Genomic DNA, 25,876 nt, shown 5'->3' on the forward strand with positions numbered 1-25,876 from the left:
AAAAACTTTACAGGATTCCTTTCTGTCTAGTCCATCAGCTTCCTTTTTTTTTCTTCTGTTAATCCTTTGTAATCATCACTTACTCTTGACTCTTTTGTAATTGAGAATTTCTGGAGGCTCCTCCTCTTTTCATTTGAATTCTATTCACTTCAGACATAAGCTTCTCCTCATGGACATTCTATTCACCTGCTCCATGTGCCAAGAAAATATTTTGCAACAAAAGCAGGCGACATAGCTGACATTAATGCAATGTAGGATGTGTCACCGATTTAGCTGTACTAAGTAAAGGGTAAAGATTACAGAGGTAGATTATAACTAACCTGTTACATTATATTACCTGTTAGGGTACACTAACCTGTCATAGTGACAACTAGCTACAGTGTAACTTTCAGCAAATCACTGGTCTTCAGTGGTCCTGTTTCCTTTCATGCACATAAGGGCATGGGGGAGGGGCTGGAGGATCTCTGGCATCCTTATTTGTGGGCACTACCCAAAGAGGGTCCACCTTGTCTGTTGCACAGTGTAGGAAATCTATAGTTTCCTGTACTGAAAATCAGCTTAGTTCAAAGTTATTTAACAGTGAGAGAAAGGGCTATAAGATTCTAGCTGGAAGAACGAGAACACAGAACGAGGGGACTATTTTTGGTGGATGCCCTTTCTCATTTCTGAAAGTTGAATCTCAAAGGGAGCATTTCCATACAAGGGCTAGGGTCCGTCTCCTTCTGGAGACAGCTACAGAAAAGGCAGTGAAATCTCTCTCTCTTTTTTTTTTTTTTTTTTTTTTTAAGATTTTATTTATTCATTATAGAGAGGGTAGAGAGAAAGAGGGAAGGGGGGAGGAGCAGGAAGCATCAACTCCCATATGTGCCTTGACCAGGCAAGCCCAGGATTTTGAACTGGCAACCTCAGTGTTTCCAGGTTGACGCTTTATCCACTGCGCCACCACAGGTCAGGCTAGGCAGTGAAATCTCATAGGGAAGGTTTGTTCTTAAGATCCACATCTTCATATCATATTGTAAGTGATAAAGAGAATATCTCCCAGGGTATATACTGAACTTAAAAAAAAAAAAAGATCACATGAGATTTACCTTTTTAGATGTAAGAAACAATTTGGATACATGAAGAACCAAAAAGAGAGATTTTAAAATTCTGTACATGGAGTATCTGAAGCTTGTATTGTGTAGTAGAAACAATTTATAATTGTTCCAAAATATGGAGACAAAGGCACCAAATAATCATCTTGGGCTTGTTTGGCGTTTATCAGGACACCTGGAACTTCTGAGAGTTTCTTGCTTAAACTTGGTTGTGAATTTTTTAGAAGTTCCTATGTAGGGTAGGCTGAAATATTTTAGAACATGTAATTTATTTTCAATTTTTTTCTAATTTTCCACTGATTTGAGAAAGAAAGGAAGGGAAACAGAGAGAGAGTCAGAGAGAGAGAGAGAAACATCAACTCGCCATTCCACCCAGGTGTGCAATCATTGACCGCCCCCCCCACACACACACCCTGACCGGGGACGAAACCTGTGAACTTGGTGTGTTAGGATGAATACCCATCCATTGAACCGCCCTGCCAGGAACAGAACATGCATTTTATTAAAAATGACATATGTGCATAGATAGAGCATAGCTGTTTTATTATATATCTGAACATGTTTCCTACGCAATCTATTTGATATGAAGTCAGCCTATTTAGTTTGAGAACTTAGGGGGCATTGGCCTATCTCAAAGTCTTTTGTATGTGTAAGAAAAAATTTCTTAAAATTCAAATCTTTGGAAAGTTAACAAATAAAACTAACCAAAAGAGTAATACTTAGGCTCTGGCCAGCTATATCAGGGGTAGAGCATTGGACCGGTGTATGGAAGTCCCGGGTTCAATTCCTGGCCAGGGCACACAGAGCACCCATCTGCTTATCCACTCTTCCCCCTCTACTTTCTCTCTTATCTCCCTCTTCCCTTCCCGCAGCCAAGGATCCATTGGAGCAGAGTTGGCCCGGGCATGGAGGATGGCTCCATGGCCTCCGCCTCAGGTGCTAGAGTGGCTCTGGTTACATCGGAGCAACGCCCCAGATGGGAGAGCATCATCCCCTGGTGGGCTTGCCCAGTGGATCCCCATCAGGCACATGCGGGAATCTGTCTCTCTGCATCCCCACTTCTCACTTCAGAAAAATACAAAAAAAAAAAAAAAGATACTAGCCCGGGACAGTTCTACCTGCCATGACCCACTGTTAGTTAGAAAGTTTTCATTCTAGATCACCCTCTGTGGTTATTTTAAAGGAGAGAAAAAAAATACTTAAAACTTTTTGTTAGCCTGGGAAAAACAAATGTATTTCATGGTAATTACTCTGAAAGACGTCTCAATTTTTAATATAAACATTTTGTCCATACCATAGGATTATTTTTAATTTATATAAGTATTTATTCTCTTCAGGCTAATAAAATACCACACCCTAGTTATTCTTTCTGGGGGCAGAGAACACACCACCTATAATCAACAGAGAACCACAGCATGGATACAAACCATACACACAAACAGCATACACTTACTGCGAGATAATGATTCTTCTGCAGTAGGCACAAGACTGTTTTTCACTTCCGGCAATTTTTGAGAAGGGGGTTGGATATCAAGCAGGGGTTGTTTCCATCCTGGAAGAATTTAGCTATGACCTTTTGGAGGTACCCTTAGCCATAGTTACATACATGGTTCCACAGCAGGAGGCCTGGTAGTGCCCCCAGGGAAAGCATCAAAGGCTATACAGGCTGTGGTAGCAAAGAAAGTGAGGGCTCCAGTCACAGGAACCAAGCAACAGGGGAAAGGCTCTGCAGGGCGGCTTTGGCTAATGGGAAAAGAGAAAAAAATCCCAGGTGGTATAAGATATGACACAGCAACAGTGAGGTTGTCAAAATTGGTGTAATAAATGGCCTAGATCGAGACTGGTAGTTACAGTACGAGTCACAATATTAGCTGGTCTTAGGGGACCCGGTTAAAGTGCCTGTACCAGGTCAAAGTACTTGGGTTTGTAATAGGAAAGGAGCCTACGGGCTTGTTCACTCAGACAGGAGAGTCAACTCCACGACTGTCAGGCAAGTAAGTGGGAAGGATGGGGTCCCCTCAGATGTTGGGTTGATTTGGGTCATAAGCCACTAGATTCTGTTGCTCAAGTGTCATCTGAAGAGAGTCTTGTGGGTGGGCGGCTCCTGGTCAAGGGGGCAGATTTTCCTTCCATGTCCTCGTTAATGTGGAGCATCTAGTCAACCTGGCCTCTACCACCCACTAGTGGGCGTTCCAGCTTTCATGGTGGGCGGTAGCAGAGCAACCAAAGTATAAATAAAAAGATAGATTTAACTATAGTAAGTTGTTTTATAAAGATTTATTCTGCCAAACGTAGTGAAAATCGGACATAAAGTACTTGGTAAGTAATTATTATTTATATACTTTAACTTGCTATAACTCTGCTTTATAAATTTTATAAAGTAAAGTTACTTCCCTACTTGATAAATCACCATTACTGTGGAACCGGTGGGCAGTTAGAAAATTTTACTAACAGAGATACAGAAGTGGACGGTAGGTATAAAAAGATTGACTATTTCTGCTCTAGATAATTGGTTCACTCTGTAATTGACAGGCATACTTCTTCCACACGTACTGGAAGAGACAGAAGATGTGGTGAAGACAAGTCTAGGTCCTGACCTCATCAAAGAATGTGTCCCCGAGGAATCTGGAGGAGGGGATAGGGACTGGAGAGAGACTGGAGGTTATCTCTTTACAAACTTTCCGAAAATTTTTAAGCTTTTTATTTTTTTTTATTTTTTGTATTTTTCTGAAGCTGGAAATGGGGAGAGATCGTCAGACAGACTCCTGCATGCGCCCGACCAGGATCCACCTGGCGCGCCCACCAGGGGGCGACACTTTGCCCACCAGGGGGCAATGCTCTGCCCCTCCGGGGCCTCACTCTGTTGCGACCAGAGCCACTCTAGCGCCTGGGGCAGAGGCCAAGGAGCCATCCCCAGTGCGCGGGCCATCTTTGCTCCAATGGAGCCTCGGCTCTGGGAGGGGAAGAGAGAGACAGAGAGGAAGGAGAGGGGGAGGGGTGGAGAAGCAGATGGGCACTTCTCCTGTGTGCCCTGGCCGGGAATCGAACCCGGGTCCTCTGCACGCTAGGCCGACGCTCTACCGCTGAGCCAACCGGCCAGGGCTGAACAGTTTTGAAGGCCTAGCTAGCTTACCTGAATTTAGATTTCTAGGAATTCATAAAGATGTTTCATAGTTAACAAGATATCATTCCACTCTTGCCATTTAAACTACCTGGCAAGTCTTTCCCCAGCTTAAATCATACTGACTGTATTTTCTACCCAGTCTTAGTTCACATTTCACCTATTTCTTAATGATTTCCTTAATGACAGTGATTGCAAACTGAATTTCTTACCTCTTATCCAATTCTGACTAATATATTTGAAAATGGTGTGCTTGTTTTAGTATCCTTAATGTGTTAGAAACTTTCAGTGGCAATTCACAAAGATTCATACAGATTAGCTACCCAATATATTTTTAATGGAGTTTTGAGAGAAAGAGAAAGAGGGAGAGAGAAACAGACACAGAGAGATTTCAATCTGTTTCTGTATGTACCCAGACCTGGAATCGAACAGGCAACCTCTGCATAATGGGATGATATTCTAACCAACCGTGCTATCTGGCCAGGATCCCAATATAATTTTTAATAAGAAAAATGTTGGATATGAAAAGACTTGTTCTCATGTCTACACCACATTTAGACAATTGCTTAAAATATTTCAATCTAAATGTTTGTGGAAATTGCAGATACTGTGCAAGTTTCGTAACAGTAACGAGTTACTATGAGTCAGAAAGTTAGAGAAGAGAAGATAGTCTGTGGATTCTATGCCTATTTTATAATACTTTGGAGAACAGAGAATGTTGCCATCAGAGATTTATAAGACGTTAGCCCTGTGGCTTTCCTGTGATTGGTTTTCCAGATGGTACATTGCATACTGTGGGTATTCATACAACACAAAGATTAATCAAACCAGCAAAACATCTAAATGTCTTTTTTTTAAGATTTATTTTTAGATTTTATTTATTCATTTTTTCAGAGAGAGAGAGAGAGAGAGGAGAGAGAGAGAGAGAGAGGTGAAGGAGCAGGAAGCATTAACTCCCATCTGTGCCTTGACCAGGCAAGCCCAGGGTTTCAAACCGGCAACCTCAGTGTTCCAGGCTGACGCCCTATCCACTGTGCCACCACAGGTCAAGCTAAATGCCTTTTCTTAATAATAATTTTAATTCTCTGCTTTCTTCACCTCCAAAGATTTGAATAAAATATTTTGCACAATGGCAGTGTTTTTCTTGGGAATGTAAATTCCTAGTGTGGACCAAGCACATATTATCAGGTCTACCGGAAGGTTCTGTTCATTTCTATCACAACAAGTTTCGACACATAAGCACATGTTTATTTGGCGCATGTGTGCCTCTCTATTTTTATCACTTAATGTATACATACTGACGTAGCAAATTAACTAAAACAAAGTTGATTCACATTAGTCTTATGTGTGAAGTGATAGTGTACCCATGGCTACTGATAAAGTTTATTTACACCACTGTAATTTTTACGAATTTCAACAAGGAAGAAATGCTACAGAAGCATGTAGAAATTTATTGAAAGTGTTTGGTGAAGGTACAGTTTCTGATAGGACATGCAGAAGATGGTTCGAAAAATTCGAAACAGGTGATTTCGACCTTTCTGGTAAGCCATATTCTGGGCAACCATCTTTGATCGATGATGATGTTGTTAAGACCATGTTGGAGCAAGATCCTTTTCTGACAACATCAGAGATCACAGAAAGGCTTAATTCAGCTCAGCAAACTATTTCGGACCATATTCGGAAGATAGAATTGGTGTGGAAATATTCAAGATGGGTGCCACATGAATTAAGTCAGAAGAATTTGGATGATCGAGTCGTCATATGCACATCTCTGCTTGCTCGGAACAAAATCGAGCCCTTCTTGAACCGGGTGATAACTGAGGATGAAAAGTGGATTTCCTACGAAAACATCGTAAGGAAAAGGGCATACTGTGAACCCAGAAAACCTAGCCCTTCCACCTCTAAACCAAATTTGACTCTGAATAAGAGAATGTTGTATATATGGTGCGACATTCGAGGACCAATACATTATGAGCTTTTAAAACCGAATGAAAAGCTCAATTCGGAGAAGTATTATCAGCAACTGGATAATTTAAAGACAGCAGTCCAAGAAAAGAGGCCGGCGATGTTCAATAGGAAGAACATCATACCGCATCATGATAATGCCAGGCCATATGCTGCTTTGGGGACTCATCAAAAAATTGCAGAACTAGACTGGGAAATTCTGTTGCATCCATCATATTCCCTGGACTTAGCACCCTCTGACTATCACTTGTTTTTGTACTTACAAAATTTTTTGAAGGGCAAACAATTCAAAAATGAAGAAAATCTCAAACAAGCACTGGTTCAATTTTTCACATCAAAAGATAAAACATTTTTCAAAAATGGGATATACAAATTGCCTTCACACTGGCAAGAAATCATTAATAATAATGGCAATTATATTATTTAATAAAGTTTATTGACGGTAAGAAAAATTTGTATTTTGTTTTATTCCAAAAATGGACAGAACTTTCCGGTAGACTGTATATTTCAGCCTAGACATCTCCAAAATGGTCAACATATGCTAAAGGTTCACCTGTGAATTTGTGGTATGTATTCAGAACCCCTAATAATTTTAGGCAAACACAGGTGGAGATTCCAAATGGGAGCATTTACTTACTTAGGAAAAGAAAATTTGAAAGACTCACACAACTTATGGTCTCCAAACTTTTTACACAGGGGGCCAGTTCACTGTCCCTCAGACCATTGGAGGACTGCCAAATATAGTGTTCCTCTCACTGACCACCAATGAAAGAGGTGCCCCTTCCAGAAGTGCAGTGGGGGCTGGATAAATGGCCTCAGGGGGCTGCATTGCGGCCCGCGGGCCGTAGTTTGGGGACACCTGATTGCTCACCTTGCCTCTGACCATGGCCACCTCCCATCTCTCCTGTTCATTGCATTGTACTGAGTGGTTACTTTACGTTCTAGCTCAAAACTAGTCTACTCCAATTTACCTTCCAAGAATTTTCTACTCACTCTGATATTTATATTATTCAGATTTCCATTTAGTACATATTTAATAATCATGATATATTTATTCTATTATATATGTTTTAACTTGTCAGTTAATTCATTTGCCATAATTCTTAGATGGGAATGCATCTTTCTTGGTCTATAAGCTTCTAAATATAGGAACTTTATTCTTTCAGGGTTCTATTCACTTAGTGCTGAAGGAATGTGGCAGAAAAGATGCAATTAATGTGTGACAAAGTTTGGGTAAAAAATTAATGCTCCAGTAACAGATCTTATCTGATGAGGTGAAATTGAATTGTGGTCATTGTAATGTACTGTTATTTAGTCTACAGACAGTACACAACAGTGAGTATTAGGTTATGCTGTAGAATAGAAAATACATGTGGAGGGCCTGGCCAGTTGGCTCAGCGGTAGAGCGTCGGCCTGGCGTGCAGGGGACCCGGGTTCGATTCCCGGCCAGGGCACATAGGAGAAGCACCCATTTGCTTCTCCACCCCCCCCTTCCTCTCTGTCTCTCTCTTCCCCTCCCGCAGCGAGGCTCCATTGGAGCAAAGATGGCCCAGGCACTGGGGATGGCTCCTTGGCCTCTGCCCCAGGCGCTACAGTGGCTCTGGTCGCTGCAGAGCGACGCCCCAGAGGGGCAGAGCATTGCCCCCTGGTGGGCAGAGCGTTGCCCCTGGTGGGCGTGCCGGGTGGATCCCGGTCGGGCGCATGCGGGAGTCTGTCTGACTATCTCTCCCGGTTTCCAGCTTCAGAAAAATACAAAAAAAAAAAAAATACAAAAAAAAAAAAAAAAGAAAATACATGTGGAAAAGATGAGAATTATAGTTGAGTGTACACTGAGGCATTAACAGAAAAATATGTGTATTATGAAAATCATTGAGAATGGTTTGAATTCAGGAGACAAGAGCTAAAATCAGCTCCTGAGAGCCTTACATAGCATTTGTTTTAAAGCCAAAGCTTACTGAACAGTGAATATATGCCAGGCATTGAAACTAATCAGTTTACAAAGAATATGTGTCATTTAATCTTTGCACTATCCTGAGATAAGAGGATTGCTAGCCATATGCTATAAATGCACAAACTAAGCCTTAGGAAAGTAGAATAACTAAGAATAAGGAGAGAAGGGAAGTTGGAATTAACATGCAAAGAAGTTGCAAATAACCAGAAATGGAGTGACTTTGCAAAGTCATTGAATCAGAAGGATGATATGATAGTATCGGGTCTAGGTTATAAGACAGATAAACCCTTCTCTGGTTTTCAAGAAATAGTAATCGTAGTAAGGGGGGTTGTATAAAATATACTGGAGACAATATTTACCAGGGGATTTTAGTGACCTCTCTCCTGCCCAACTGAAGAGCTCTGTCTCAGAAATATGGGTTGTCAGCCACTTGAAGTATAGAATCCTATTACACAAAGTTCAGTCCACTATTTGGTGAGTTCTCTGCATGGCTTAGATCATACTGGCAATAGAGCATCCATTTGCAAGGTAACTTGCATGTCTTCTCTTTGGTCCTTGGTGTATACTTAAAATACAAACTGAAGTCATTCTCTTTCTACAACTTTATTCTACAACTTTTACCTATTTCTATTCTACAACTTTACCTTGTTATCCACTGTGCTTATTTTTGTGAACTAAATGGTAGTACTTCACAATGATCAAAATTCAATAAATTGATAGTAATAGTCAATTAGGATAGTAAGGGCACTCTACATCATTTTATGATAGAAAATAAATTTGGGTGTTTATTTAGAGAAGAGAAAACTTGTGAGGAGCATCAGATATACTTTGAATGCCTAAGGATGGTTACATGGTAGAGGAAATCAGGTGTTTGGGATTAATGTAAAATATAATTTTTGAAGAGTTCAGCTCAATGTAAGAAGGGCATTTCTAATAATGATCTTCTCAGTTGGAATGGATTGCCATTCCAGTTCGGTGAATTTCTGATCACTAGAGGTATGAACATCTAGCTTGCAAAACCTCACATCAGTGGTCTATTGTCCTCTTTGTATTTTTCCATTGGATGTGTGTATAATATGCCTTCACAGCAGAATTTTCTTTTTCACAGAAGTAAGCCAACTCATACCAGCTTAACTTATAAGGGACCTCATTAACTTATATATATCTCAGTCAGAAAATGGGACATGCTTCAGGAATGGTTAAGACCCAAAAATTCACCCAACCCTGGGACGAGGGACTGTTTCTTTTTTCTATCTGTTGTCCCTCATGTTGGCAGCAGGTTGGCATGGGACTTTGAGTAATAGGCATCTTGGGTTTTATTTGGGCAAGGAAAAGTTTAGTTTTAATTAAGAGCATCTATTTGCTTCCAAATAGGTCTTTGATTGTTCTAATAGGGTAGGCCTGGGTTATAAATCCATGTGTGACCCCTTATCTGTGGAAAATAGAATATGAGTAAATGGATAAATTTGGCATAGCCCATCACCAAGAGTTTTCCATCTTTAGCATGCACTAAAATCACTGTATTACTTGTTAAAATACAGAATAGGGACCTCATTTTCAAGTATCTAATTCAGTTAGGTCTGGGGCCCAATAATTTGTAACTGTAACACCTTCGCAGGTGATGATCATTGTGTGTCCAGCACCATGGACCACAGCTTGAGAAGCTTTGCTGAATCCATAACCAAACACAATTAAATAAGAATCTCTGATGACAGGGATACTAGAATCTGTATTTTTTATGTGCGGACAAACCATCGGGAATCTTGTTAGTTAAAATGCAGACTATGATTTGATAGGTCTGGGGTAGGGACAGAGAGATTCTGTTTCTCATCAACTCTAAGGGGACGCTGATGCTCGTGATGCACGGACCTCACAAACTACGGAACTAGATCCTAATGGAATTAATCTGGGGAAAGTCACGTGTTTCTCATGTGCATTTACTTGTTAATCATTGTCTGAGCAAGACCAGGGAATTAAAAGCCAATCCAGGAGCAACAGGAGTTTCTTCTGCAGTTAAAATCTTTGCCGAAAGGTAGGTGATTGAAATAGGTTAATCTTCTACGAGGTTTCTTAAAACTTCAGGTTTAGAAATTATCCTGAGCTTCTTTGTGTTCACGCCCACTGCAGAGAACTCAGCTTCGGAGATCCTTTATAGCTGAGAAATCAACTCAAGTAGAAATATTTGGCTTATTTGGTCAATTCTGAAAAGAAATCTGAAATAACAAAAATCTTCTATTCCTAGGCTCCAAGCGAGCCGAGGTGTGCCTCTACCGGGAGTCGTCTGCATTGATCCGCCTTTACAACCACAGACTCCTACACAGATGAGCTTAAGGAGAAAAGGTAAGAAACGCTCTTTATTTTTCTAATGAAAGGGCAGATTTGGATTAGCACATTCGTTACCTTTTTTTTTTTTTTCTAATCTTCCTTAGTATCTAACATTGCTGAAGTGTTTTGCTTGCTAATAACTGCCAATGTGTCCTGAATGAATATGTTGTTAGATTACAGGGAAGATGATCACGCCAGGGAATCAAGAGGGCAAGTCAACCCTCAGGTGATATGGAGAGAGGAAATAGGACAGACTACTCTGGGGATTGCTGACAGAGGCAGAGCAGACCAGACAAGAAAGCTGCTTTGGGGAGGAGGAGGCTCTGTGGTGTGAAGGGCGACAATTCCAGGGAAGTTCAGGTCAGGGCTGAGTGTCTCAGGCCTCTGCCATAGCCCACACTCATCAGAACCGGTTTGAGCTGCTGACGGAATCTGTTATAATTAACAGGAGAAAAGGACCTCAAGAGTTAACCGTTTAGATATGCATCAGTTTTTCCAATAGAGAGTTATATACCTCAATGGTATTTGTCTTATACTGCTTTGGGAAAGCCTCAAACCATAAACGAGGAATAGCAGAGGGCAAGAGAGAAGGTGAAATTCTTCTGTGGATGTGTGTGTTGAACATACCCATTCATTCTTACCTGAGCACGGGTGGTGGGATGGAGCTAGGTTTGTGAGGGTCATATTTTAAATTTCAGGTAGCACTTCCCCTGGCTCTCCGCTCTCTTTCCACGGCATATTTTAGGTTAGGATCTGCAGGATAAGCCTCATAAAATTCACGGATTTATCACCTCACATTAAAGTGACCGGTATGATGATCTGGATGACTTGAGAGCGTGGCTAATTGTCCCTCTCTCATCATTTGCAAGGTCAGTGTCTCTGCTGCTGAGAGGACAGTGCTGGATGAGGGTTAACAGGATTTGGAGAAGTTTTGTATAAAGATCAATGACCATTTGTCATAGGGAGCGAACCAGGCTCGAACTTCAGTAGAGGGCAGATGCAGCCATGTGTGTCCTTGTATGGGGCCAGCAGCCGGTGAGAATAAGGAAAGTAGTAACAATAACGACAATTACTGAGGCACTTAGGCATTTTATACATATTCTTTAATTTTCCAAACAAGCCCATAAAATTTTTATTATTCTCATTTTATTTTAACAAAGAAACAGGCTTTGAGAATTTAAGCAATATACCACAATGAGTTGACTAAGCTTTGTGCATAACAGAAATAAGACTTTTGAATCCAGGACTAGTGGGCAGGTCTGTACCCTGGAACCAGTCAGAACTACAACCACCATCCCATAGTAATCTGGTGATGTTCTAATGTGACTTTCTCCAATTGTATTTTTATAACACTAATATTTCTCCAAGATGTTACCAGGTGTTCTTGAGTTGAGGATCAATTCTGGATTTTAAGCTAGTTTACCTCTTGTAATATTTCTCCAAGAGGTAGATATAACATAAAATATAATTAGTATAATACATAATATTGTTGCTAGTGAAACATAGCTTGGGAAGAGCTGAATTAGGGAAAGGAAACACACCAAGGGTTTTAATCCTAGCCTCTAGTCCAGGGGTCCCCAAACTTTTTACACAGGGGGCCAGTTCACTGTCCCTCAGACCGTTGGAGGGCCGCCACATACAGTGCTCCTCTCACTGACCACCAATGAAAGAGGTGCCCCTTCCAGAATTGCGGCTGGGGCCGGATAAATGGCCTCAGGGGGCCACATGCGGCCTACGGGCCATAGTTTGGGGACATCTGCTCTATTCCTATCAGATGACTAACCAAAGCCACATTGGACAGATTATTATCCTTCTTCAATGTTATCATGAATAATATGACAATTGTGATGTTTTCTTAGGTCACAAGTGGATGAAAATGTCTGTAATATTTTAAATATAACATCTATAAAAGGAGCATTTAAACTCTTGGTATTTTATACAGAGATTTGGTACATATCTTCACTGTCTCTGAGACCTTCCCTAGTTGACTTTTCTGAACTACATTACTTGCAGTTACAGCTTAGCTATGGAAGCGACTCAGCACAGTTTTAATTTCTCACCACAAAGGATTGGTATCTTATAGCAAGATAGATATCTGCATCCAATTAAGAAGGCCAAAAAAGCCTGACCAGGAGGTCGCGCAGTGGATAGAGCATCGGACTGGGATGCTGAGGACCCAGGTTAGAGATCTTGAGGTCACCAGCTTGAGCGTGGGCTCATCTGGTTTGAGCAAAGGGCTCACCATCTTGGACCCAAGGTCTCGGGTTCAAGCAAGGGCTTACTCGGTCTGCTGAAGGCCCACAGTCAAGGCACATATGAGAAAGCAATCAATGAACAACTAAAGGTGTAGCAATTCACAACAAAAAGCTGATGATTGATGCTTCTCATCTCTCTGTTCCTGTCTGTCTGTCCCTGTCTATCTGTCCCTCTCTCTGACTCTCCCTCTGTCTCTTTAAAAAAAAAAGGCCAAAAAAATCAGACGCATTGGTGAATTTTATGAATCAAAACAAAATAGAAAGTAATAAGTTAGATAGATTGTCAATCTGTGAGAGTAGTTCATTATCAGAGTTGATCCTCAACTTGGTTCTAAGTTCCTGGTGGCTAGAGAAACCCAAGTTTAAATGGCCCAGCCCAGCAACCTCGCTTTATCACTTGGGATTGAAGTTTATTGTCAGAGCAGGAGAAGGGAAGAAAAGATTGGGAGCAAATAATATTAGGGGAGGGAGAAACAAAACTGCAGAAATTTAGAGAAGGTTGGGGACAGAACTTAAGGATCCTATGTGCTTGGTCTAAAATACTATTCGAGCCCTGGCTGGTTGGCTTAGTGGTAGAGCCCCGGGTTCGATTCCCAGCCAGGGCACACAGGAGAAACGCCCATCTGCTTCTCTACCCCTCCCCCTCTCCTTCCTCTCTGTCTCTCTCTTCCCCTCCCACAGCCAGGGCTCCATTGGAGCAAAGTTGGCCCGGGCGCTGGGGATGGCTCCTTGGCCTCTGCCTCAGGCGCTAGAATGGCTCTGGTTGCAGCAGAGCGATGCCCCAGATGGGCAGAGCATCGCCCCCTGGTGGGCATGCCGGGTGGATCCCAGTCGGGTGCATGCGGGAGTCTGTCTGTCTGACTGCCTCCCCGTTTCCAACTTCAGAAAAATACAAAAAATAAAAAATAAAAATAAAAAAATAAATAAAATACTATTCGAATTCATGTTTCTGAAGATCTCAATTGAAATTGATACCGCCTCTCCCCTCCAAGTCTGTATCTATATTCTGACACACTTGGAGAGGGATTGTAAACATTGAAGGTTATATGATGATTTGTGCTCTTATCCTATGACTACAAGATGAGTCAGCCAGCTAATACATGTACAATATAAAAAGAAAACGTGAACATGGGTTTGAAATGTGTGTATTATGTCATCAGAACACACCAAGCCCATAGCTTAGATGGGAGTTTCTCCACCTTGGAGGCAGACCAAACACAACATTATAGAAAGGCAGAGATTTTAGGAACAGAAGGACCCCACATCTGGCATAAGAAATCTGAAATGAGAAATTAGTGTTGTTGTTGATGAAGGTGCTGCCTCTATTATTTTTTATGCACTATACAGAATTTATTTGAACCATAAGTGCATGAACTCAGAAATTTGTTCTCAGAGTGGATGACAAAGCCAGGGCTTGAGGTCCTCACTTTCCCTACACGCAACCCTCTGAGAGCCTGCCCTCACTTCATTTTAGATCTACATCCTCAAAGCTATACTGTATTTTGCAACCCAAAGAGCTGCAGCAATCATTAGAACTCCAAACAAGAAAGCATCAATGGATATATACAAAAGAAAACAGATGTCAAGTGGGCACGAAAAGAAAAGAATGACTTGTGTCCGTGCTTTAGAAAGTGTTTAGGAAATAACACTCGGCACTTAGTGAGTAAATATTTACCATAGTAGAGCCTGACCTGTGGTGGCACAGTGAATAAAGCGTTGACCTGGAAATGCTGAGGTCACCAGTTCAAAACCCTGGGCTTGCCTGGTCAAGGCACATATGGGAGTTGATGCTTCCAGCTCTTCCCCCCTTCTCTCTCCCTGTATCTCTCTCCTCTCTAAAAATGGATATATATATATATATATGAAACAGATATATATATATATATATATATATATATATATATATATATATATATATATATATATAACTCTGTTTGGCCTGACCTGTGATGGTGCAGTGGATAAAGCATCACTGGTTCAAAACCAGGCACTTCTCTGGTCAAGGCACATATGAGAGTTGATGCTTCCTGCTCCTCCCCCCCCTTCTCTCTCTCTCTCTCACTCTCTCTCTCCTCTCTGAAATAAATAAATAAATAAATAAAATATAATATTTACCATTGTGTGTAATTACAGGAATTGAGCTGATGCTCTTAGGTAAAAATGGCGCCCATCTTTTCCGAAAGCTGTTTCTGCTCACCCACAAGGAGGGAACAAACAAGACCACTGAGAAATGTGACTGAATTATTAATAGCCTAATTTGCTCATAAGGATGAATTGTAAGTTCTGAATCATTTTAGCTAGAGAACAATGTATAAAAACATCCCGCATGTTGTAAGTAACCCAGTACGATTAAAAAAGATTTAACTTCCAATTGGCATTTCCTTCTGCTTATACCTATATATGTTGACTAATTAGCTAGGTTCTAATAGAGCTAGGAGCAGTCTCTTAGACACTCTGTGCCCTGCATCATTGCACCCCTTGTATATACAACTGCTTAATTTATTAATTTGCTCACTCACTAAGAAAACATGGATTGGGTACTTAAATGCAGACCACTGGAATATGTGTGGTGAGTTATATATATTAATGTGAGATGCATAGTCCTGGCCCACCAACCAAATACAGATGCTCATCGACTTATGGCATTAAATCTGGATGAACCCATCCTACATAGAAAATATTGTAAGTTAAATATTCATTTACTACACTGACCAGGTGGTGGCGCAGTGGATAGAGCATCGAACTGGGATGCAGAGGACCCAGGTTCGAGACCCCGAGGTCGCCAACTTGAGCACGGGCTCATCATCTGGTTTGAGCAAAAGCCCACCAACTTGAACCAAGGTCACTGGCTCGAGCAAGGGGTTACTTGGTCTGCTGAAGGCCCACAGTCAAGGTACATATGAGAAAGCAATCAATGAACAACTAAGGTGTTGGAACACGCAATGAAAAACTAATGATTGATGCTTCTCATCTCTCTCTGTTCCTGTCTGTCTGTCCCTGTCTATTCCTTTCTCTGACTCACTCTCTGTCTCTGTAAAAAATAAATAAATAAATAAAATTAAAAATATATATATATTTATTTACTATACCTGACCTAGTAAACACTACAGCTTATACTAGCCTACCTTAAACATTCTTGGAACACTTACATTAGCTTAAAGTTGGGCAAAATCAACTAACAAGAAGCCTATTTAATAATAACGTGTTGAATATTTCTTATTTGTTGTGGGTATTGCTTGCATGTTATAGAAAAATAGAAAAATTGTAAGTCAGACCACTGTAAGTCAGGGATTGTCTAAACAGACATCATCATGATTAAACAGGTATATGTAATCCAACTTTACTTCAACCACATCATTGTGTGTATCTGTGTGAGGAGTGTGAGGTGTGTGTGCGTGTGTGGGCACATTCATGCTGGCTGTCACGATTGATTCACAGTAACAAAACAAAAAGACTAAATGACTAAGTAGCTCTGTCCTCTTCATGTTCCCCTATTTAAAGTCTTCCCCAGCCCCCACAGTGTTTGGAAGCTCTGAATAAGTGTCACACGTGGAAGAAGTGTAAACAAAGGGAGGTGAGCATGAGTTTGGAGATTGGATCCAGTCCATTACTTATTTCTGCAAATTTGGCAGTTTCTTAACCCTGTTTTCGTCATCTATAAAATGGAAATCAACAAAGCACCTGCCCTCTCCTCCTACATTTGTTATCAGGATTAATTATTGGAAAAGCACTTGCAGTAGTGCCTGATATAAAGTAAATTTTAGTAGGTAGTTCTTATATGTGTAATTATATATACTGTTAAGTATCAATGTCTGATAGATGCATTTGTTTTCTATGTTGGCATCTCTAAAGTTGGAATGTGAATGCTAATCTATAGTAATTTAAATACAATGAAAGAGAATTACATAAAATGTACATTTATATAATACACAGATGCCCAGGTAGCATATTTATAATAATATGTATTATCATAGACTCCTGAGTAGTCTTTGCAGCTGCATTAATAACTCCACCCTTTTCTTCCTTCTGGATCCAGTTCAGTGTGGCGATCTGACACTCAGGTGAATGGAGACATGTGGGTGTTACAGCCGCACTAATTACATTGCTTGTGCTACTGTTGGTGCTGATACCTGCACTGGGGTGTCTGGCAGTCAAGGTCTGGGGCATGAATGTGTCCAGGAAGAAGGGTAGTTTCTATTGCTACAGGAGTGATTAGTACTGATGCCAAAAATCACTTTAATTTCTGCTAACACGAGAACAATTTCTTGGACATATCTTTGCATCTCATACCCTGTCGCTTATAATTTATGGCTGTGCTGCTTGGGATTCCTTATGCTTTCCGGATCTCAGTTCATCAGCTTTCTCATGTTGGGATTGCGGAATACCATTTCCAAAGCTCAGGCTCACCAACTAGGGCTAACTCAGCTTAGAAGGAGAAGCTGAAGAACTAACAAAGTACAGTCCTCAAAACTGTCCCTTTCCCCAGGCAGGTAGGGACATTGGGCCCTTGTCTGAGGATGAGTTATGTCTTAGGTATCTGCTGAAGTCCCAGGATGCCTCTGTGGGCTGCAGAAATGTCCCAGCAGAACACTCAGGTTGTGGTGTGCAGTGTGCGGTGTGGCAGCCCTGGCATGTTTTTACATTGTTCATATGGTTTGTGTGCAGGTGTATTCTTGCCCATTGCCCACTCCACTCCATGTCACAGGGCATTCACCTCTACAAACTGCATCACAGACACTCCCTTTCCATCTGGCCTCCAGCTAGGTTTGACCAAAGGCGATCTGTATCAAGAGTTTGTTAGGAGAGACAAAGATGGAGATCTTGAATTACTTTTCATGCTATGAAATTTCTGCACTGATTCTGGAGAATCTGCATTCTGTTCTGGCTTGATATCGCCTCTCTTCTTGCCCATCTCCCGCTATTTATGCTTCATCCAGGTGGCCAATCCCCTGGACTCTAGAAACTCCAGTTCTCTCATTTGATCCCCACAACCAATTTGTAATTTTGAGTTGCCTATTGATTGGTATTTCATCTCCTCCCATATCTTTGTAACTAGTTTCTATATTAAAATTGTACATTTTACCTGGAATGGGAGTTACTTTCCTTGCCAAAAATCCCTAAAACCTTAGAGTCATCGAACCTATAAAATTTTGAGATCTACCCTGATGTGTCTAACACTGGGGAAAAAATATAAGCTGAGGTTGACAGGGTCAAATGTGAGTCATTCAGAAGATATCAAGAATGATCAAACCTCAGAGCAGGCTGATAGAGAGGGAGGGCAGGGTGGTTGGGAGAGTGTTTTATGTATGGCATTCAGGATGAGAGGTAGCATTTCAGAAAAATAACACATTTAGAGACTAATGGTTTTTGGTGTGTAGGATATTGTAGAAGGCAAGGGAAGATATTACAGAGTAATAATAATGTCAGATAATTAATATCACTTATTTTGATCTTTATCTTTGTTAGTTATAAATGGGTCAATATATATTCTGCAAATTAACTTTAAAAAACATACTAAGGGGAGCAATATTAATCACATGCCATCATGTAGAAACTGATGGAAAGAAGTATAAAGTGATTCTTCTGCATTCACATGGTTAGGAAGCGGCAGAGTTCACTCACGAATGTGGTATTAGTGCCATCTGCTCAGCTCACCTGATTCACCATCCTTGAACAACATGCTGGCCGGTTCCTGCTTTCCAACATCTTTTACATTCCCTTTTATCTCCTGGCATGATCTGTTCTCACATCCTGAGTTTTTCATTTCTCAACATTTAGAAAGAATGTGCCCATGGATTCATTATTGTTATTATTATTATTACTTTTCCTTGTTCCTCCTAACCCATTCAGATCATCAGCATCCTGACTGTCCTTCATCTGTTACATTCTGATGCCTAGAATGGTGCTTGACACCTAGTAGGTACACACTAACTCTTCAGTGAGTGAAATAATGGCACGTAGGAGGTCTAATACACACTCATTTCCGTTTCCTTTCCCACTCCTCTGAGTGTCTGAAGACCAGCCCCTCTGTCACTTTCAAGGACATCTACCACATATACATAAAACTCAATGGATCTATTCCACGGAAATAATACTTTTAGGGCAATTAAGTAGCAGGATGTGGAACCATCTCATCCGGCCACTGCTGCCGCGTAGGCTGAGGAATGAGGTCCCTACCCTGCCAAACTATTTATATTTTCCTGGGTAATTAAAGTAATGAAGTTGTCTGGGGCACAACAACGCATGCTATGCCATCCCCTCGGGTCCATTCATCTGCTTTAGTTTCCGGTTTCAGTCAGCAGGTTTATGGAACAAGTCTCATAGAATAGTGGGAACTCATGCAGAGCCTCGTGGAGAACAAGCTCCGTGCTATTTCCAAGGGGAAATGAGGAGGAAAAGCTGGACAGCGTGAGCCAGCTTCTGTGTTTCAGGCGAGTCCTGTGTAGCATTGTAAACACGCATCCTAATGAGGCCGGGAGCTCCTGCCAGTGCCAGGCCCTCTGTGTGGACATAGGAAGCTCCTTGTTTTATCAGAGATGTTTGTACCCAAAGGACAAACGCGGGGAGACATAGTCTATTTCAGCAGGGATCAGTGCAGCACCAGAGGGTACCTGTCTCCCTATTCAGGTCAAATTCAGACAGGAAGCCAAGTGTTGTTTCTTCTCAAGACAACGCCCTGGGGACCTGGCTCTGGGAGGGAGAGCCTGGGCTTCTGCCCCCCTGTGACAGCCTCTGCCTTACTGCCAGGTCAGCCCCAGAGGGAGGAGTCTCAGGGCGGCTCTGGTCCTTCCTGCCTGGCTCCCCAGCCCACACAGCTTTTTTTTTTTTTTTTTTTTTTTGCATTTTTCTGTAGCTGGAAACGGGGAGAGACAATCAAACAGACTCCCGCTTGCGCCCAACTGGGATCCACCCGGCACGCCCCCAGGGGCGATACTCTGCCCACCAGGGAGGGATGCTCTGCCCCTCCGGGGTGTTGCTCTGCCTGGACCAGAGCCACTCTAGCGCCTGGGGCAGAGGCCAAGGGGCCATCCCCAGCGCCCGGGCCATCTTTGCTCCAATGGAGCCTTGGCTGCGGGAGGGGAAGAGAGAGACAGAGAGGAAGGGGGGGGGGTGGAGAAGCAAATGGGCGCTTCTCCTATGTGCCCTGGCCGGGAATCGAACCCAGGTCCCCCGCATGCCAGGCTGACGCTCTACCGCTGAGCCAACCAACCAGGGCCCCACACAGCTTTGATTGCAGAGACCTTGGCCACAGGCAAGGAGCGGCTCAGACCTGCCAGCCAGCAGAACAGCTAGCTGTGCTGCTCACTCGCCATCGCCAGGTCCAGGACTTTTTCTTTCCGTTGTCAGATTTTTTTTTCCTTTGGTTTCAGTCCAGAAAGGGGTGGCCTTCCACTGTGAATTATTTCACACTATTCCAACCTAGATGCAGGGAGGAGAATCACAATGTTCAGCGTGCAGGGCAGACCTGACTGGTTGCCACCCCTCTGGTACCTGCTGGCATGGAAACATGGGAGGGAAATCTTCCCTCTGCCTGTGGGCACGAGTAGCCACCCTGGAAGCAGATTTCCCTCCTGGCTTGTTTTCACTAGGATTCCCTTTGCTAGTGTGGGCAGGTGGCTAGATGTTGATGGGGAAGGAGAGCAGAGAACTATATTTATTAGGACTATATTTATTAGAAAGCGTGCTTCAGTAAGAAACTGCAACATCCCATAATAGCTTAACTTGCTAGAAGGACGAAGCATTCATAGGCTCAATTGCACATCTCTGGAATCCATTATGGGGGCGGGAGGTTGGCTTTGGGGGTCTTAAATTAATCCTAGGCACTGACCATGTGATGCTGAGCTAGGGAAGTTGGGGGATGCCCGTCTCTACCCTTAGCTACCAACTTCCTCAGGAAAGGAAGTGTCTCTTGTCTGAAGACAAGCAATGAAACCTCCGCATGCAGAGTCAGAATGGGAAACCCCAATACCTCCTTCTCATCCACCTCTACCTCCTCTAGGATTTAACAAGTGTCTGATACTGGACCTGCTCTGCCCCCTGCAGGAGTAAGCAAGAGGGCCTGTGGGAATAACTCATGTGTCCTTTACAAAGTTGGACGTAGGGAAAGGCTCCTCGTTTGGGAACTGTCCAGAAACATGTAGCTTATCAAAAGAAAAACCGCACCGTCTCATTTCACCTAATCAAATAATTTAACCAATTTTAACTAAGCTTTGCGAGTTTTGCTTTATAACAAATGTCTCATGAAAGTATGCCTCTTAAAAGTGTGGGTTTGCCTGTCTAAGGAATACTAATTCCTTATATTTTAGCTGTCTAACACAGAATTGAAGTTGGTTCTTTTTACTGTTAAAGGACCTCAATTTTCCTTTTACTTTGTATTTTCCCCCTTACCTGCTACTTCCAAAATCTGGTACTTCTTAATGAGTATGTCATGGCAATACATTTATTTGCATAAATTTATTAAGAATCTGTTCTCTTTGAATAGAGAGCATAAGGCCAATTTCCAATTTTGGTTTGATCAACCAAGACCTTCACTGGAATGTCATGTCTGAAAGAGACATGCTTAAACTCTGAGTATGACCAGAAATCTTTAAAAAATTGAGACTGGCGCCCTGGCCAGTTGGCTCAGTGGTAGAGCGTCGGCCTGGTGTGCGGAAGTCCCGGGTTCGATTCCCGGCCGGGGCACACAGGAGAGGCTCCCATCTGCTTCTCCACCCCTCCCCCTCTCCTTCCTCTCTGTCTCTCTCTTCCCCTCCAGCAGCCAAGGCTCCATTGGAGCAAAGATGGCCCGGGCGCTGGGGATGGCTCCTTGGCCTCTGCCCCAGGCGCTGGAGTGGCTCTGGTTGCAACAGTGCATCGCCCCCTGGTGGGCAGAGCGTCGCCCCCTGGTGGGCGTGCCAGGTGGATCCCGGTCGGGCGCATGTGGGAGTCTGTCTGACTGTCTCTCCCTGTTTCCAGCTTCAGAGAAATACAAAAAAAAAAAAAAAAGACTGGCTTTCAAAGCTGGTGAGCCCACTAAGTGGCCTAATACCTTGCTCACCCCTGTGGTTTGTGGCAGTCTTTCTAGGCAAGGAACAAAGGTTGCTGTTTTGAAAGATGGCAAAGAGGGAACCTTGGGACCTTTTGGGGGACCTTAGGAACTTGAGAAATCTACCCAGCCTTATAGGTATTCAGGTAAAGTGGAATGGCGACTTGGGACTTGACTTCTTCACCCAGAGGGGTAAATTAAAGCTCAGTTTAAAAATTACTTACAAGATTCCAGCAAAACAAATTTAAAAGCCTATATAATCAGTTGCTATTCTTTTTATGTTAATGCAAATAACCAGGTCTAATCAAAACTGAACTTAATACAGTCATTGTAATAAAAATGAGAATGATTTTAGGTAGAAAAATTGTCCTCAGTGGAAGCCACAATGCCCACTGGGCAGCTGAAGCTTTTTTATAAAGCTGTGTCTGTACATGCCATACCTTTGACTTTTGAACGTTGACTTTTTACCCTGTAATTTGACCATTGGTTTCTGGCACTTGACCCTTTACCTCTGACCCCTGCCCTTTGGTCATTGATCCTAGGTCTTTGATCCTTGACCTCAGAATGCTAAGTTTTGATCTTTGACCCCTAACCTCAGACCAGATCTTACAACTTGACCCTGTATGCTGACCCAAAAACTCACCCTGACCTCGACCCTAAATCTCAACGATAAACCCTGACCCTAACCCCAGTCTACAGGCTCTTTTGTATTTCTCTATTACATACCTACTTAACTATCCTGAGTACAAAGCACCTTAGCTAGATTCCAGGAAAAGGCTGGCATGATGATTCACACTATATTTCTGGTGCCTGTTTCTACAATACTCATCACACTGACTTAGACACGTCAGTCTTGCCATGTCACATCTTCTCCTCTTCTCCCATGACTCTGAACCTTTTCCCCTGCTGACGATTGATGCTTGACCTTGGACCTCTGTCTTTTCACCCTTGACATTCAACCTGTGCTTCTAACCCTAGGCCTTTGATTTCTGGCCCTTGACACTTCATCTTTTGACCTTTGACTTCTGTCCCATTCTAGACTTCCAAGAATGTGTAGGTGTTAGAATCCATGGGATTTTGAAAAGACCAGAGTAACAGGCTTTATTGAAAGGAAGAAAGGAATCCTGCTGGGCTGACTCACAAGGATGAGTCATGCACCATGGCAGGGTTAAAGAAATGAAACCTAAGATTCCTGACTATTTGATATATACTGATATATGTGTGTGTGTGTGTGTGTGTGTGTGTGTGTGTGTGTGTGTGTGTAAAGAAAGAGAGTGGTTCCTAGAGAGGCCTCAAGGGAAAAGGGATGGAGATCATTATCTTCTGTAACTTCTTCCTGCTGAGTAGGGGTGGTGAGGGGTTATGGCCTCTCTAAGGCTTACTCTCAGTGAGGGGTAGAGAGATGCAGTGATGGCTTCTTGTCAGATAGGGGTGTATTTATAGGGTTCCAGATTTTTCTGTTCATGAGGGCAGGTTTCAGGGTTGATGTGTAGGGTTAGGTAGATTTTTTCCAATTTACTGATTGGTGAAGGTCTGCATGTGATTCTGTAAGAAACTAGTGAACAAACGTAAGAGGCAGGGTCCAAAAGTTAGAAAAATAAATAGGAGAGTGAGCGGACTAATGAAATGCAATACTCAAGACACCCAGTTTGTGCAAAACCACTGATTCCATGACTTGGTTTGTTTTTTACGAATTCATTGGGCTTCAGAGAGAGGGGGGGGGGAATAAGACAGGGCAGTGGCCAGTCCCCCTGCCCCTAGACCTATTTTTATAGAAATTTTTAAAGCAACAAAAAGAGGAATTACGTGTATAGCTTGTTTAGTCCTTAGATTGACGGGTAGTGTACTAGGAACTCAAAGAGGCTCATGGGGTGGGATTAGGTTGATATTTGGGGTAAGATAGATTAGGGTACAGGTTTCTGTCCAATTAGTAGGGAGACACATATAGGTGTTGATCCCACACAAGTAGAAAGCCTCTGATTGGGGGATATAAGATGAGAGGTGGATAGAGAATTGATGGATAAGGGGTTGGTTTCGTTCTTTGTTTCTGAGCTCCAGATGGTCAGCATGGAGGAAGGAGCTGCCCAAATAAGTGGGGAGAGTAGAGGATTGTTAGCTAGGGTGACCAATCAAACATTCTTTGAAAACCAGTTTTCTGACTGTTCAAATTCTTTTTTCTCTATACAAACCTCCTACAACCTGCACAAACCTTCTACAACTTACATAAACCTTTAGCTTTCATGCACTTTCTTATCCAGAAATAATTGGCGTTCATAACATCTTGATTTTTCCTTTTTCTTTCAAAAGTATTTCCATACCTTATACCTTCTATAATCAAAACTATACAATTCCTTTCTAGTCAGAACTCTTGATTTAAAAATCTTTAACCCTTAGTGACATTTAAGCTGACTTTTTCTTACTCTAGTTTCCCTTTTCCCAAAGTCTGATTAAAAGAGTCCTTAGTTTCTTCATATATTCGCCATATGTAGACCAACCAGGTTCCGGTTTGTGGTTGGAGTAAAGCATGCCATTTTTCTACTTGAGCAGCAGTGGGAGTTGTCAGGATCATGGTGTGTGGACCTGCCCACGTGAAATTAAGTCCTTGGGTGATGTAGTGCTCGAAGCACCTCTTGGACAGTCTTTGAACAGTTTGTTGAGTAACCTGTAAATTCTGAATGGTAAAGAAGGCATTCTTGAGGTCTAGGATGGTGAAGTGAGTGGTGTTTGAGGGAATGTGTGACAGTAATTTGTAGAGATTAGGGACTACTGGATGGAGGGGAACTACTGCCTCATTGATTAGATGTAGTCTTGTACGAGGTGATAACCCCCTGAAGGTTTTTGAACAGAAAGGATGGGGGTATTATAGGGAGAGTCTGTGGGGATGAGTAAGCCTTGATTTAAGAGGGGGGTTAATTATTGGTTTAAGGCCTTAGAACAAAGATACAAAACAGATTACTTACACAGCTTAATAGACAACTCTGCATTTTTAAGTTTTTTGAGATGGTAGGGCGTTGTCAGCATAGAGGGGAGGAAGAGAAAAAGCAGAAGGTAGTCAGCGTGAACAGCTGGATGGAAAGAAGGAGGGTCAGAATCTGCAGGAGGAGGAGGAAGTAAAGTGCTGGTGGTGGCACCACATGGTCAGAGGAATTAAAAAGATTTAGAGCTCTGAGGAGAGGGGAGAGGACGAGAGGACGAGGGGGAGGAAGGTATCGTTGCCTGTGGGGAGGGGGGTTGGGGTGAAGGAGAGACGGGCACTGCTGCTGGAGCCGGTGGGGAGGGGGAAATTGGTAAGATACAGCTGAAGCCAGTGTGGAGGGGTCAAAGAAGAGAGACAGGCACCGCAACTGGAGCCGCAGCTTCTAAGGAGGGGAGAGGGGACGAAGGAGAGACAGGTAGAGCGGCAGCCTATGAGGGGGGAGGAGGGGTTTAAGAACACAGTGGAAAAGGGAGGGGCCCCTGGCCAGCAGGGGAGGAGAAAGAGAGACTGGTATTTTCAAGTGAATGAGAAACAGGATTCGCGAAGGGAGGGGGCTTTCTGGAGGGAAGAGTCTCCAGCGAAAGAGATTTGTAGAGGGACCAGAGAGGGTTCCTGAAAGAGGGGTGCTCCCCGGGGGTCAGGCAGGAGGGGGAGAGAGTTGGGAATCCACAGAGAAGGAAAGATTAAGAGTAGAGGTTTAGGTTTTGGCCAAAAATTGGCCTGCGTGTAGAACAGGCGGCACAGAGATTAAGGACAGGAGCAAAGGTAGAAGAAAGGAATATCTGAGACTTTCCCAGTCTGGTGGCAGAAATTATTGAGTTTTTTTTTTTTTTAAGATGCCTCCCGAAGGAGTAGTCCCGAAGGAGTAGAGGAGTAGTCTCTGAGGCCTGAGGTTGGGAGGAGCCCATGTTATGCTGGGAATAAAGAACGAGAAGAGCGTCCTCAAACTCTTTCAATTATTCTGAGTAGAGTAGAGGGTGCGGGACGTGAAGAAACCAATCATCATCGGAGACCTCAGTTCCAGAGTAGTAGTAGAAAGCAACCTGGCTAGGCGCCTAGACTTTCGAAGAAGTCCGTAGAAGCAGGCTGCTCAGAGTAGAAACCTCCCAAACTGTGAACCTCAGAGAGTAGAGTGAGGGTGAGGGAAGGAGAGGAGCCTACCG

General features: G+C 42.7%; 1 long non-coding RNA gene across 1 annotated transcript in view; it reads left to right on the top strand.

Annotated features, from left to right (window-relative positions):
- Positions 1-10,263: 10,263 nt before the first annotated feature.
- LOC136310887 (uncharacterized) overlaps positions 10,264-25,876 on the top strand; it is a 36,436-nt gene continuing 20,823 nt past the window's right edge. Inside the window, exon 1 of the long non-coding RNA XR_010726629.1 lies at positions 10,264-10,471. This is a non-coding gene — a long non-coding RNA (uncharacterized lncRNA). The remainder of the gene's footprint in view (positions 10,472-25,876) is intronic.

Source organism: Saccopteryx bilineata, chromosome 7, assembly GCF_036850765.1.
Source record: "Saccopteryx bilineata isolate mSacBil1 chromosome 7, mSacBil1_pri_phased_curated, whole genome shotgun sequence".
In the NCBI taxonomy this organism is placed as follows: domain Eukaryota; kingdom Metazoa; phylum Chordata; class Mammalia; order Chiroptera; family Emballonuridae; genus Saccopteryx; species Saccopteryx bilineata.